We start from the raw sequence: 13,930 nt of genomic DNA, 5'->3' as shown, positions 1-13,930 counted from the left end.
ACACTCTCCTTGTGCCTGCGGGGGTTTCCTCCCAGCCTTCAAAATGTACGGGGTTAGTTGGGTGTTTGGGCGGCACGGGCTCATGTGCCAAAATTTAAATTTTTTTCGACATTTGGAAATGCACAAAACTTCGCCGAGATGCAAAATTCATCCTTCACTACCTTTGATTTTTTTTTGTAGAGGCCAGAGGCTACAAGCTGCTCTTCACCTGACTTGTAAAAACAACTCCCATCAGAGCCAATGAAGGAAGAAAACCTGTGACACAAAAAGATAAAACTTTTCCTCAAGCATTTAATTTTTCTCATTTTCAAAATTTTAATAGATTAGTTCAAATTAATTACAGGACGATTGATTTGTAAAAATCATGTTCAGCACCAAGATAAATCCCACAAATTTTTATTTCACTCAATTTGCTGATAATGGTGAAATTTTTCAGCGTACAGAGTTTGTATGTTCCTGTCAGGATTAAACATAAGGTTAGAAGGCAAAGGGAACCTTGGTTGACGAGGGATGTTGGGGATCTGGTTCCGAAGAAGAGAGAGAGAGGTGGATAACAGGTATAGGCATCGGTGCAAATGTGCTACTACAGAGGTATATAAAATGCAAGAAAAACACTCAAGAAAGAAATCAGGAAGGCTAAAAGAAAACACGAGGTTGCTTTCGCCTAAGAGTTTCAACAGGTATATTAAGAGCAAAAAGATAGTAAGGGACAAAATTGGTCCCCTTGAAGAACAGAGTGTTTGGCTTTGTAAGGAGCAAAAAGAAATGGGGGAGATCTTAAATTTACTTTTTCATTAATATTTACTCTGGAATCAGGTACAGAGTCGAGGAAGTTAAGGAAAACAAGCAGTGAATTCATGGAACCTATGTAGATTAAAGAGGAGGAAATGCTTGCTGTCTTAAACCAAATAAGGGTGGATAAATTCCCAGGGGCTGAGAAGATATTCCCTTGGACCTTGTGTAGAAATTGCAGGGGCTCTGACAGAATATTTAAAATGTCCTTAGCCATGGGTGTAGAGCCAGAGGATTGGACGTTGTACCATTGTTTAAAAAAGTCTCCAAATGTAACTCTGGAAATTATAGACTGGTGAGTCTGACATCAGTAAGAGATAAATTATTAGAATGTGTTCAAAGAGATCGGATATACAATTATTTGGATAGCCATTGGCTAATTATGGATAGTCAACATTGCATTGTGTGTGGTAGGCCGTGTTTAACCAATCTGATATTTTTTAAGGAGGTTACCAGGAAAGCTGATGAAAGAAAGGCTGTGGATGTTGTCTACATGGAGTTTAGTAATATCTTTGACAAGGTCCCACATGGGAGATTAGTCAGGAAGATTCAGATGCTAGATATTCATTGTGAAGTAGTGAACTAGATTCGACATTGGCAGGATGGGAGAAGCCAGAGAGTAGTGGTGGAAGGTTGCTTCTCAGACTGGAGGACTTTGACTAGTGATGTACCTCAGGGATTGGTGCTGGGACCATCTATATCAATGATCTGGATGATAATGTGGTAAATTGGATCAGCATGTTTGCAGATGACACTAAGATTGGAGGTGTGTGGACAGCAAAGAATGTTTTCAAAGCTTCCAGAGTGATCTTGACCAGCTGGAAAATGGGATGAAAAATGGCAGATGAAATTTAATGCAGACAAGTGTGAGGTTTCGCATTATGGAAGGACAAACCAAGAAAGGACATACATGGTAAATGGTAGGGCACTGAAGATTGTGATTGAACAGAGGGACCTGGAAATACAGATAAATAATTCCCTTGAAAGTAGCATCACAGGTGGATAGGGTGGTAAAGAGAGCTTTTGGCATATTGGCCTTCATAAATCAAATTATTAAATATAGGAGCTGGAATGTTATGGTAAAGTTGTACTTGATATCGGTGAGGCCAAATTTGGAATATAGTGTGCAATTTTGGCCACCTAACAGCAGGAAAGATATCAATAAGATAAAAAGAGTGCAAAGAAGATTTACTAAGATGTTGCCCAGACTTCAGGAAAGGTTAAACAGTTAAGATTTTATTCCCTGGAGTGTAGAAGAATGAGAGGAGATTTGATGGGTATTTAAAATTATTAGGTGGATAGGCTTTTTCCACTGAGGGTAGGTGAGATACAAACCAGAGGTCATGGGTTAAGAGTGAAAGGGGAAAAGTTTAAGGGGAACATATGGGGAACTTCTTCACAGAGAGTGGTGGGGGCATGGAACGAGCTGCCAGGTGAGATGGTGAATGCGGACTCAATTTTAACATTTAAGAAGGACTTGCACAGATCCATGGATGGGAGAGGTACAGAGGGCTATAGGCTGGGTGCAGGTCAGTGAGATTAGATTTAAAAAATGGTTCATCAGAGACTAGAAAGTCGAAGGGGCCTGTTTCTGTACTATAGCGTTCTATAGTTCTATTTTGTTAGATATTGAGTGAGAGCAAATTGTGATTATTTTGCTCTCAAAGTTCGTTCACCATAAAATCTGTTCAATATTTTCATAAGGAGCTTATGTTACTGTTTGGATAATTCAACAGTAATTTCTCTGCAAACCTATTGGAAAACAAGTGTCGAACTGAGTGGTTGGACGCCACAGGGGAGAGCTGAGCCTACACTCCGTGCTCTTTGGTGGTCTGCACCAACAGCAGTGCTGCCATTACAGCACCTAGAGGAAACCCACACAGCCACAGGGAGAAGGTCCAACCTCCAACGGAGGTCAGCGCGGGACACAAGTCGCAATGAGGCTGCACCTTCACACACTCTGCCACTGTTTCACTCTTCCTTCGTGGATATCAAAGAAGATGCCTCCTGGGCTGCCCCCTGACTGGAAATAACCTGAGAGCTTTGCACTGTGGTCAGCGGATCTCACTGCAGGACAAGTGAGTAGAATCTCCAAGGTGACAGGTTTCTTGACTCCCTTCAGACAAAATTCACTCGGGACAGGCTGCAGATGCTGGAATCTGAAGCCAAGCCCAGTCTGCTGGAAGAGCTCAACAGGTCAAGCAGCATCAGTGGAGAGGAAAGAACGGTCGATGTTTCGAGCCAGAACTTTTCACCAGTCCTTATGAAACGCAGTCCATTCTTTTTCTCCCACGGATGCTACTTGGCCTGCTGACTTCCCCCAGCAGATTGTGTTTTCCCTTCAGATAAAGCTTCTTTGTACTCCTGAATGAATTGAATCCTCGTCCATCTAATGCTCTTTAAGAGAAAACTTCTGTTCCACACCTTTCGTTTGGAACTCGGCCGAACTTCCAAATCTTTGTGTCTCTTAAATTAGCACAGACTCCACCCTGGTGTTAAATAACAACCCAATGAAAAGCCAACTTGAATGTATGATATAGACTGTAGTTGTCATATTTGCTCTTTAACCATCAATGAAAGATATTACTTCATAACCCTTTGTTAAATTTTGTTCTTTTTCATAAGAACCCTGGGCTCTATTGGTGCTTGCTCTTCCGTTCCACTGTTCATTTCTCTGAGAATCTTATTTTATCCAATGAGTTTATTTGACAGGAAGGATTTCAGCTCTCAAGTAATTCAATGCTCCAGTATTTAATCCTCGAGATTGCTCAGGATATGAATATGCCAAGGGACAGGCACGTCCCAACAGTGGTTGACACTTAATTCTCTCTACCAAAATGCCTCGACTGAGTTTTTCATTCCAGGGCAGCAAAGCTACTATGTACTGAAGAAAACTCCCACCTGGTGACAAAATTGCTGGTGGTGTTGGGGCTGAGGAAGGGGGAGGGGAAGAGGGTGGGGGTGGGGGGGTGGTGGTGAGGAAGGCAGTGGGAAATAAGACACTCTTTACCTTATTCATAGTCTGTAGCAAGATTTAGCAACTGGAAAAGCTGGAACAATAGCCTTTATTCAGCTCTTCTTTCACTGACCTTGAAGCTGTCGAGGTTTGCGAGGCAGGTCATTTGTATCAAACGACCAGCGACTCCCTTGCTCACTTCAGCTCAAAGACAAAAATGAAGCAGCCCATTTAACAAGAACCTTTACCTTTGTTTTGGATTTGTGGACTGACCTCAAGCGAAGCAGGAAATTTGGGGGCGATTTTAAAACTGCCCCCCAAACTCATATTCCACCTTAAGCAATCGCTGTGCTGTAACTGGTCTAAGATGGCTTAAGATGGTATGTGAGTAGGAAGGGAAGGTTGAGAACCACTGCTCTAGACCCAGTTGTTGCTGAAATATTTGCCTTGAGAAAAATTGTCATTGGCCCATTTCCTTTGGAGTTATGAAACCGTGCACATAATGAGCCAATTAGGTACGATTAAAACAATGGTTTCCAAACCTTTTTCTTTCCACCCACATCCCACCTTAAGCAATCCCTTACTAATCACAGAGCACCTCTGGCATAGGGAATACAAGGGTGCAGTTTGAAAACCACTGTAAAGGAACACCGAACCTTGAAAGAGTTTATATCTCGGGATACCTTGAGATTGCCAACTTAAAGGGGCTTTGTCAGAAATAAAGATGTGTTTTAAATATACGTCTGCAACTAGAAGAATTTGACAAAAGTGCAATGTGAAAAAGAAGTTTAACTTTATTTTATATAAGCAGGGTCTTTAAGCATTAAAAAAACCCATATTCATTGGCACTCTCACAATCCAGAAGATTCTACTGTTCACTATTTGTAAAAATAAGGGTTAGGGTTAGTATTTTTTTTGTGTGTGGGTACAATAATTGGAATCCTGTCTCACCACAACAGCTTCCTTTCTTGTAGAACAACATGATCTCAGCAATCAGGCAAGTTAGACAGGAACAGACAAGTGGGCCTACAAACTGAGACTGATATTTAAGATGCAAGCTATTTCCTACTGGAAAAGCCAACTCCACATGCAAGCTCTCACTTCTAATGAAGTGATAATTGAATTCTACACAAAATCTGGCTTATTATTTGTAGAGGAACTCTCCTGCCATTGAAGTATTGACTGGGGGGGGGGGGGGAAAGTGAGGCCCGGTTACCTTTCAGATTTAGATCTCAGACCAACAGGGACAAACACTTCAAAGTGAAAGATACCAATTCGCGTTTTTTCAACCTGTATCATTATTCAGAAGCAACAAGAAGTCCCTCATACTTAAAAACAACGTGATTTTATGACAAAATAGAGAATTCAATTATGCACAGAGATTACTGAAGGAATTATTCAGTTATACTTCTTCAAACAAATAACAAGCCAGCACCTATGGGGATTGGTACATGCCGGATAAATGAATTTTCTGGTTATTTGAGATTGTATGTTGCATGGTTGGCAAAGTAACTACTGGGGGTCATCACCTTCAAACCTTTGCATTTATTTTACCTATTCCATCCTTCTTTAAAGGGCCTGCATGGTTAATGTAGTGGTTAGTGCAATGCCAGCGACCCGGGTTCGAATCCAGTGATTCTGTATGGAAAGAGTTTGTACATTCTCACTGTGTCTGCGTGGGTTTCCTCCGGGCACTCCAGTTTCCTCCCATGGTTCAAAATGTACCAGGAGTTTAGGTCAGTTGGGTGTAATTGAAAGGGCTGAAAGGGCCTGTTACTCTTCTGTATGTCTAAATTAATTAAAGTTTTCTGCCATTTTTTTTGCCAGTTGCTTAAGGCTGTCAGTTGCTTGAATTCCAGATAGCGGGGATTTTACTGTCATTCTGCTACAGAATCAACAGTGCTGTGAAAATAAGGTTCTCCCGAGAGTGCCCAAAGGCAGTGTTCGTCAATGTGACCTTGTTTCCCAGGTATCATTCCAAATGGGAAATTATGCCATTCAGTTCATGACTGAAGCAGGGAGCTTATTGCGTGAGGGTGAGTTGCAACAGGAAGTGCCTTGATTGGGTATCCAAACCATTGTAATATAATCTGGAACAGATCATAAACATTTTCCACCCCAGAAACGAGTGATTTCTGGAGGCATTTCTCCAGACTCCACTGTTCCAAGTATAGTACTATTGCCTGGCCTCCCTCAGTCTATATTCCACAAAACTGAAGGTTATCCAAAGCACACTTCTGTTTTCTAACATTCCTGTACTTACTGAACAAAATCAAGCCTGATTCCGTCAAAATCCCTTTGTGAATTTCTATATTTCTGGATTGACTCCATCCCTATAAGCTATCTGTGCTCTTTGGATTGTGATTCCTTGATCAGCCCTGAATATAATCACTCCCTCCACATTTGACAGTTTTTCTATCTCCTGCCAAAACTGCCGGTATTTGTTGGAATTTAGGAGAATGTGGGGGAATCTTATTGAAAACATTTTGAATGTTGAAAGGCATGGAGAGAATACATGTAGAAAGGTTGTTTCCCATAGTGGGAGAGTCTAGGACAAGAGGGCACAACTTCAGGATTGAAGGGCGTCTGCTTAGAACAGAGATGTTTAGGTATTTCTTCAGCCAGAGGGTGGTAAAACTTTGGAATTTGTTACCACAGATGGTTGAGGAGGCCAGGTCATTTGATGTATTTAAGACAGAGATAGATAGGTTCTTGATTAGCCAAGACATCAAAGGTTATGGGGAGAAGGCAGAGGGGAAATGGATCAGCTCATGATTAAATGGTGGGGAAGACTCGATGGGCAGAATAGCCTGTTTCTGCTCCTATCTCTTATGGTCTTTTAAAGTTTAGGCTTTGGAGTTCCTTAATCCATCTACCTCCCTCCTTTCAAGCATTCTATTGGGACAGCATGGGTGGCGTAGTGGTTAGTGCAATGCCTTTAGAGTCCCAGAGATTAAGACCAGGGTTTCAATCCCATGCTGTCTTTAAGGAGTTTGTACATTCTCCCCGTGTCTGCATGGGTTTTCCCCAGGGACTCCAGTTTACTCCCACCATTTGAAACGTACCGGGGTGTAGGTTAATTGGGTGTAAATTGGCGGCACGGGCTCGTGGGCCGGAATGGTCTGTTTCCGTGCTGTATGACTAAATTTAAATATTTGAGCAATTACCTTAAGGTGGATTGCATCAAATTTTGTTGAATAACATTTCCAAGAAGTGTCATGGAAAATGTTTCCTGTTGAAATTACTACGAAGCTACAGATTATTTTTCTTGACTTTGCCGGTCCTGTGCCACTTTTGTGTTTCACTAGTGGTGACAGCATGGTTGATAGTTCCTTGCTGAATTTCAGTGGAGAGACTGCAGATGGCTTTAGGGGCTTTATGCCCAGCATCTCCCGGCTCTGGTCCAGCTCTGCATCATCTTTGCGTGGTCACCAAGGGTCCAAGTTAGCAACTGCATGAGAGTAATGGCCTGGATTCTGTCATCGTGGCAGAAGACAGTAAATTTGTACTCCTTGGCACCAGTTCTCTCCAGGGTTGATGGATTTCTGGATGAGCCTGCAAGCCTTTTTTCTAACCACTTTAATCCACAATCATTGCACAGTGCAATTCCCACTGCAGCCCACAGACCCCAGGAAGCAGCAGTGGATGCTAGAATGTGGTGGAACGCGCAATTGTGCAAATAGGGTGGGTCATCTCTTTACCATGTGCAAAATTCTGCCCTAAGTTAGTCTGGGATTGTTCCATTGTTTGCACATCAGATGTGGGCCTTCTCATTAGCTTCCAAAAGTAGAAAACATTGTCCTGTGCAACACGCAAAAGTGCTGGAGAAACTTTTTAGATCACGCAGGAAATTAAAGGCAGTCAACATTTTGAGCCTGAGCCCTTCGTTTAAAATATAGGCTTGGATTTTATAGTTGTAGTTATAGTTGTTAAGACCAGATTTCCAAAGCTGAATGTTGAACTGAAAGAGAATGTCTCAAATCAATGTATAATGGAAATCATTCACTGCTTTAACATGTGTTAACTCTAGAGAAATGGCCACGGATCCCTAGTGTGTAAACCTGAATCCAAGGTTACAAAGCGATTCTAGTGGTGTGATTAATATACAAAGAGAATTTTTTTGCAGCAAGAAGCTGCAAAGAGTAAGTATCCACAGTTTAGGGGCGAGCATTAAGAATAGAGATTGGGCTTGTGTAGTCTTTAATGTCTCTATGACAAAGGCTTCAGTTGGCAGTCATTTAGAAAGAAATGAAACTTGATAATAATACTATTTTAGATTTTGCCTAGTCTAGTACGGTTATTGAGCAAAGATAGAAAGTAGAATTGGGGCAAGAGCAACAAACAATATACACATGAAAGAAGAGCATTTTGTGCATTGAAACCTGTTTGTGACCCTCTATATTAAAATCTGGGAGTTGAGATCAGTCATGTAACATTGAAAGAAAATTTAGAGACAAACTATGTTCAAATTGATTTTAACAAGTCATTAGGAATGACTTGACTTCCTTGACTTCCGACCTACGGGAGTTACGCCCACCCACACATGACTGAAGTTTTTTTTAAAAATGCATCTGTGCATGCTCAGCAGAGCGCTATATAGGGCCTTGTGCGCAATCGCCATTCTGTAGGCGCGCTAGAAATATGGCAAGCAAGAGGGAAAACATATCCCTTGCTGATAGGTCTGCTAAGAGACCAAGGAAAACCATAACTTTGGAGCCATTCATAAAAGTGAAAGCCATTAACCAACACAACCAGGCTAGGAAGGGCAACGATATTGTGCGCAGTTGTCGTATTCCACTGTGTCGACGATTTTAAAGGATAAAGAGAGAATGCGCAAGGCTGGAAGAGCACAGTTCTAACGAAGCCACGGTGAGGGCCCATTCACGAAATGAAGAACTCATTAATGGTGTGGTTGGAAGACCTGATTCAGAAATGCATGCCACGATGGATGATAAGGAGTAGATGAAAGCTAGAAGTCTTTTTGAGGCATTAAAGGAGCGAGCGGGAGAGGATGATGTTGGGAGCTTCCGTGCAAGTAAGGGCTAGTTCATTTGTTGAAAATCTTTTTTTTTAAATTGCTTTAAGACCTCGTTAAGCCATGCACAGTGGAGTGAATCTGACTTATGTTCAATCCGAGTTACAACCAATCCTTCGATCCCAATTACGGTCGTAAGTCGGCTACTACCTGTATTTCATAATTTCCTACTGGAGTGCCCCCCAGTTCACATAACCCTTTCTTAATTGTTACCAATTCTACAAGAATATACAAGGACACAAGAAAATATTGAGGCCCTTCAAGCATGCCCCACCATTCAGTATATGACAATGGTTGATCTACGCTGGCCTCAATTTGCTTTCAGTGCTACTTCTCCACACTCCTCAATTCCTCAATCTATTAAATATTCATCCACCTCCCACTTTACATATTTCAAATGATCCAAACACCACAACTTTCTGGGTCAAAGAATTCCAGAATTCCAGATTAACTACTTTACTGGTTTGAAATCACACGCTTATAAAGGCCCTCAGCGCCCCAGCGGGGCCGAAGTGACGTCAACCTCCAGGCACAGCAGCATTGCCCTGCTCTGACCTCCGTAGATGCTGCTGGCCACGGACTCACTCGTGGATGCTGCCACTGGTTCGCTAGTCATGTGGGTGAGCTGCTACATGACCCCCACCACCCCCCCAAGAACCAGCGATAGGAGGTGGGTGAACCGTAACTGTCTGTTTTGCGTGGTCGGCCTTGTCTCCGAGCAGGTGGTGTGACGACTGGGCGCTCAGTGTCTAGGTGTGCTGGTTTGAGACGGTCGATGGTTAATTGTCTCCTCTCGGCCCCAATGTCCAAACCTGAGGTGGTCACACTACCCTGAAGGGTCCCTTGTACAGCGGTTGTAGGGGCGGTCTGTATGTTCCTCTGCGGACGAACACTCAGGCACTCTGCCTCAGGTCGTCGGGTACAAAAGAGAGTGCTGCTCTGAGGTGGGATGGTTGAAATGGACCCAGTGTCCCCAGTGTCCCCAGCTTCTCCCAGAGTTTGGCCAGCACTTCTGTCAGTAGGTCTCCTTTGCCGCGAGATGCAGGCATGAACTGGCCGGCCAGGGTGAGAGGTGAACCGTACACCAACCCAACTGATGATGCTGCAAGGTCTTCTTTGGGTGCTGTGCAGATGCCCTGCGGCACCCAGAGGGGCTCATCTACCAAGCCGGGTCCTTTGAGTTGTGCCATCAGGGCCAATTTTAGGGCTGGTAGACAGTTGTTCAGTGTAGCTGGGTTCCTTGGAGCTGTGCCAGGGAATGGCAAGCCCCTGTCTGAAGTGATGTGGGCAACGATGCCGAACCTCGCTACCCAGATTGTGATCAGGGTCCTGGCACATGTCTCTGTGTCATATAACTGATTGGAACAGAGAATTCTGGCCATCCCGTGAATCCATCCACCATCGTAAATAGGTAGCTCGCCCCTCTTAAAACAGGTAGTGGGCATTAGCTGGAAGGGTTGCAGCGGTGCCTTCACGTGCCTCTGGATCTTGGAGGGTTGGCAGTGTGTGCATGTCCTGGCCCAGTGTCCGACCTGTTGGCGTAGGGCATGCCACATGAAACACTCCACAATTAGCTGGGTGGTCAAAAACTCGGCGCCTCCAGGCGGCTGGTACGATGGGCTGTGGTTGCCCTGTGGAGGTGTTGCAGTGGAGTTTGTTAACCTCTGGGCCCGAGGAATACATCATCAAGGCAGAGGTCAGTGAGTGCGGTTCGGTATGCCTGTATTTCCCTGTCTTCCTTCTGTACTTCTGCTAGTGCTGTGTAATCCACTCCTGGGACCGGGGACTTGGATCGATTAGATGGATGTTCTTGACAGCGCATCCGCCACCACGTTTTCTTCCCCGTGGTGGTGAATAAACGAGAAAATATTAAAATAACCAAACCAGAGATTGCAACATAAGTGATTAATAGTTGAGGGCACAAAGTTATCTTAAATGGAACAGAGCTGTCATGCCATGTATATTGAGAAGACACATTTTAGAAGAGCTTCACATTGAACTGTCTGATAAAGCAATCTTAAATAGTATTGTCACCGTTTAGTTCTTGGCTGGGATTAGATAAATAAGTGTGCTGTATTTCAAGATGGCAAAGCCAAGCCACTGAAGTCACCTGAACAGGGGTGGAAATAACTTACAGGGGACAAATGATGTTGTTCGAGTCAGGAGAGCTTGAAGGTTGAAGGGAAGGTGGGTTCTAACAAGAACAATTAAAATGTGGGGAAACCGCTGATTTTGACGGTTGTATCTCTGCCACGAGTCAGCAATGGAGATCCCAAAGAGGGTTTCATCTTGGAGTTTTATGTCTTGTGGATGTGTCAGTTTCCCTGCATTTTTTCTTTGTCCATGAGCTCCTGATGCCCCAAACACAGACTGCCATCCGAGCTCCCAACACCTTGGATGATGCAGGTACTTATGGCAGTCAATAGTAGTGCCCCCCCCCACCCTTGTAAATTTGACTCGAAAAATTGGTCCCCAAAACTGGACTATTACATGAGTATATACAGTACTTTTGGATTCTTGTGTGAATTTTAAACACTTCAAAAGTATGACCTGTGTAAAAGACGACCCACCTCAATTTGTCCTGAAAAATTGGTCCAAAAAACTCGATGATTATACAAGTAAATATGGTATACTCATTGGCCTTGCCTTTAACCAGGAACTGGAATCTTGTGCAGAGGCGACAGGAGCGCGGGAGGCAAACACACAGACACTCAGTAATTCTGAGGGGAGTCTCTTTTGCTTCCCTTTCTCTGATTGTAAGAGGCACTGACCAATGCTGATGACGAACCTTTGTCTGTCTTATGACAGACTAAATGCAATTTCGTGTAATATTACGTCTGTTTTATTACATGACAATAAATAGTATCGGATCTGATCTGATCTACCAGTCCCTAAGACATGTCTGCAGGTATTGTTCTCGCAGTCTCCTGCCTTCATGTACATATAGGATATTTCTACTTCCTCCCCCAGTGCTCTGTTAGAGAATCCGCAAACCCATGGATCCATGTTTCTTCTGTGGACGCCATTCTTCAAAATCCCAGGACATTTCCAATCCCTGCATCTACCTAGTCACAAGCTAATGCCTCTTTCCCTGTGATTGCTGAGAGCTCATGATATTGGGTCCCAGCTGAGTGAACAGAGAAGTTTACCCAGGCTTAATGCTGCAACCATAACATTATCAGGAAGTAGGAAGCTGGTCTATTGCCCAGCTCGCACTGAATGCTCAGAGGTTAATCTCACGTTGCAACACGCTCCCCCTCCCCTTGCCCATTAGAATTCAACCCCAAGCTTGTCATTCTTTGCTGTAAGATACTTATGCTTAATGAATCTTATACAAATTCATTGTGAGGGCACCCTACCTAACTGTTGAAGGTCAACCAAATATGCACGCAGAAGTGACGCTCTGTCTAGGGACTGAGTGAGATTACTTATAACACCTGACGCGCGACTTTACAATCTGTAATACCAATCCATCGATAAAAGAATAAATAGGAAAATTGCAGAGAATAATGTGTTTAGACACGAATGAACTAAAAGTCAAAGTAAATTACCTGATAGGAAATTAATTCTATATTCTCATAGACTAGAAAAGGCAAAGTCATTTACTTCTCAATGTAACTTGCATACTCAGCGCACAATCCCAAAGAAATGGTCACAAACACATAACATCAAAACTGTGGAGATGCTTTATTACAGTATTAAGGTGAGGAGATTGCAATTTGTTCCTGAGATTGCATTTCATCCCTGATTTGGTTTGGCTTTAATCCATTTCACGGTAGAAAATAACACATTTATCAGTGGATGCCATTTCTGGTTACAATCAAACCTGAACAGCTTTTGGGCCCCTGATCTATTAACTTGTAAAATTGTTTTCTGATCGAACCATTTGGATTATCTGGCGCAAATAAATACTACAATATGTCGCAGAGTAAGACAATATGTTTAATTCAAGCAGGCAGATAAACAGAGGCGGTTTACATGGACTAAAACACTTTAGCTGATGCCTGTGGGTGTTCCCGCATCCAAAAGATTGCAAGGAAACTTTAAAGTTTTCACTCGATTGGAAAAACAAATCGTCTGCCTGCCTCTTGCTGATATAGGTTGGTGAGATTTATGCTCAATTTATTGTAATAATTTACTATAGATTTGCTATTTTACCAACTCTCCATTTTTCAAATGTCACTTAAATGCTCAGAAATAACCCAGTCAAGACTTCAGAACTGAATCAACTGAGTTTTGAATCCATTCAAATGGAATTTCAGCAAGGATGACATGAATTCTCTTTGACTGGTCCTAACCCAGTCCATTTCTGCCTCCAAAAAATGAAAAGGAAGGAACTGAGTAGAAATGGAAATGAATTTAGTTGCTGTAAATATTTGTTTATGTGTCTGATGAGAAGACAGCACATTTCCTCTGCACGGTTAGCAGAGCAGCTGATGCAATGCTGTTACAGTGCCAGAGACCAGGGTTCGAATCCCCTGCTGTCTGTAAGGAGTTTGCATGTTCCCTCTGTGTTGGCATGGGTTTCCTCCGGGTGCTCCAGTTTCCTCCCACCTCAAAAATATATCAGGTGCGGTAGGTCAATTGGGTGTAATTGAGTTATGGTGCTGTACGTCTACGTTTAAATTTTAAATGTAATATTACCAGAACCTCCACATTCCTGGAAACTTTGCTTTTGGATCTTACATCTTGATACCAAATGAAATTTGATTATGAACCCCTGGGGATTTTTTCAAATTTTTTAAAGTGGTACTTAATAAGTGCCCTAGGATAAAGGAAGTAATAATTGGAAAATTAATGACCATTTCTTTCTTGTTAGTGAAGGACATTTATAATGAAAATCGTTTGCCTCCACTCAAGTACTGAGTATCTATGCATGGGATGGCAGTTGCAGACCATGTAGAGAGTTAAGAAGGTCCCACCACAAGGGAATGGATGATGATTGGATGGACATGCTCTCTCTCACACCCACTGCCAAAAAAAATCCTCCTTTTATCAGTCCATTCTCCCCATTTCTCTCAATCTCCCTCCCTCACTCAGAAAGCCTCCGACACAGCACCCTCCTCAATCTACCAAATCACTCTACGCTTCTGCACCTGCTTCCCTTACTTACTTCTTCGTGTTCTTACCCCTCCCTCTCAACTCCC

Source organism: Narcine bancroftii, chromosome 7, assembly GCF_036971445.1.
Source record: "Narcine bancroftii isolate sNarBan1 chromosome 7, sNarBan1.hap1, whole genome shotgun sequence".
Lineage (NCBI taxonomy): Eukaryota > Metazoa > Chordata > Chondrichthyes > Torpediniformes > Narcinidae > Narcine > Narcine bancroftii.
The sequence above is the reverse complement of the archived record's forward strand: the minus strand, read 5'-3'. Positions refer to the sequence as shown.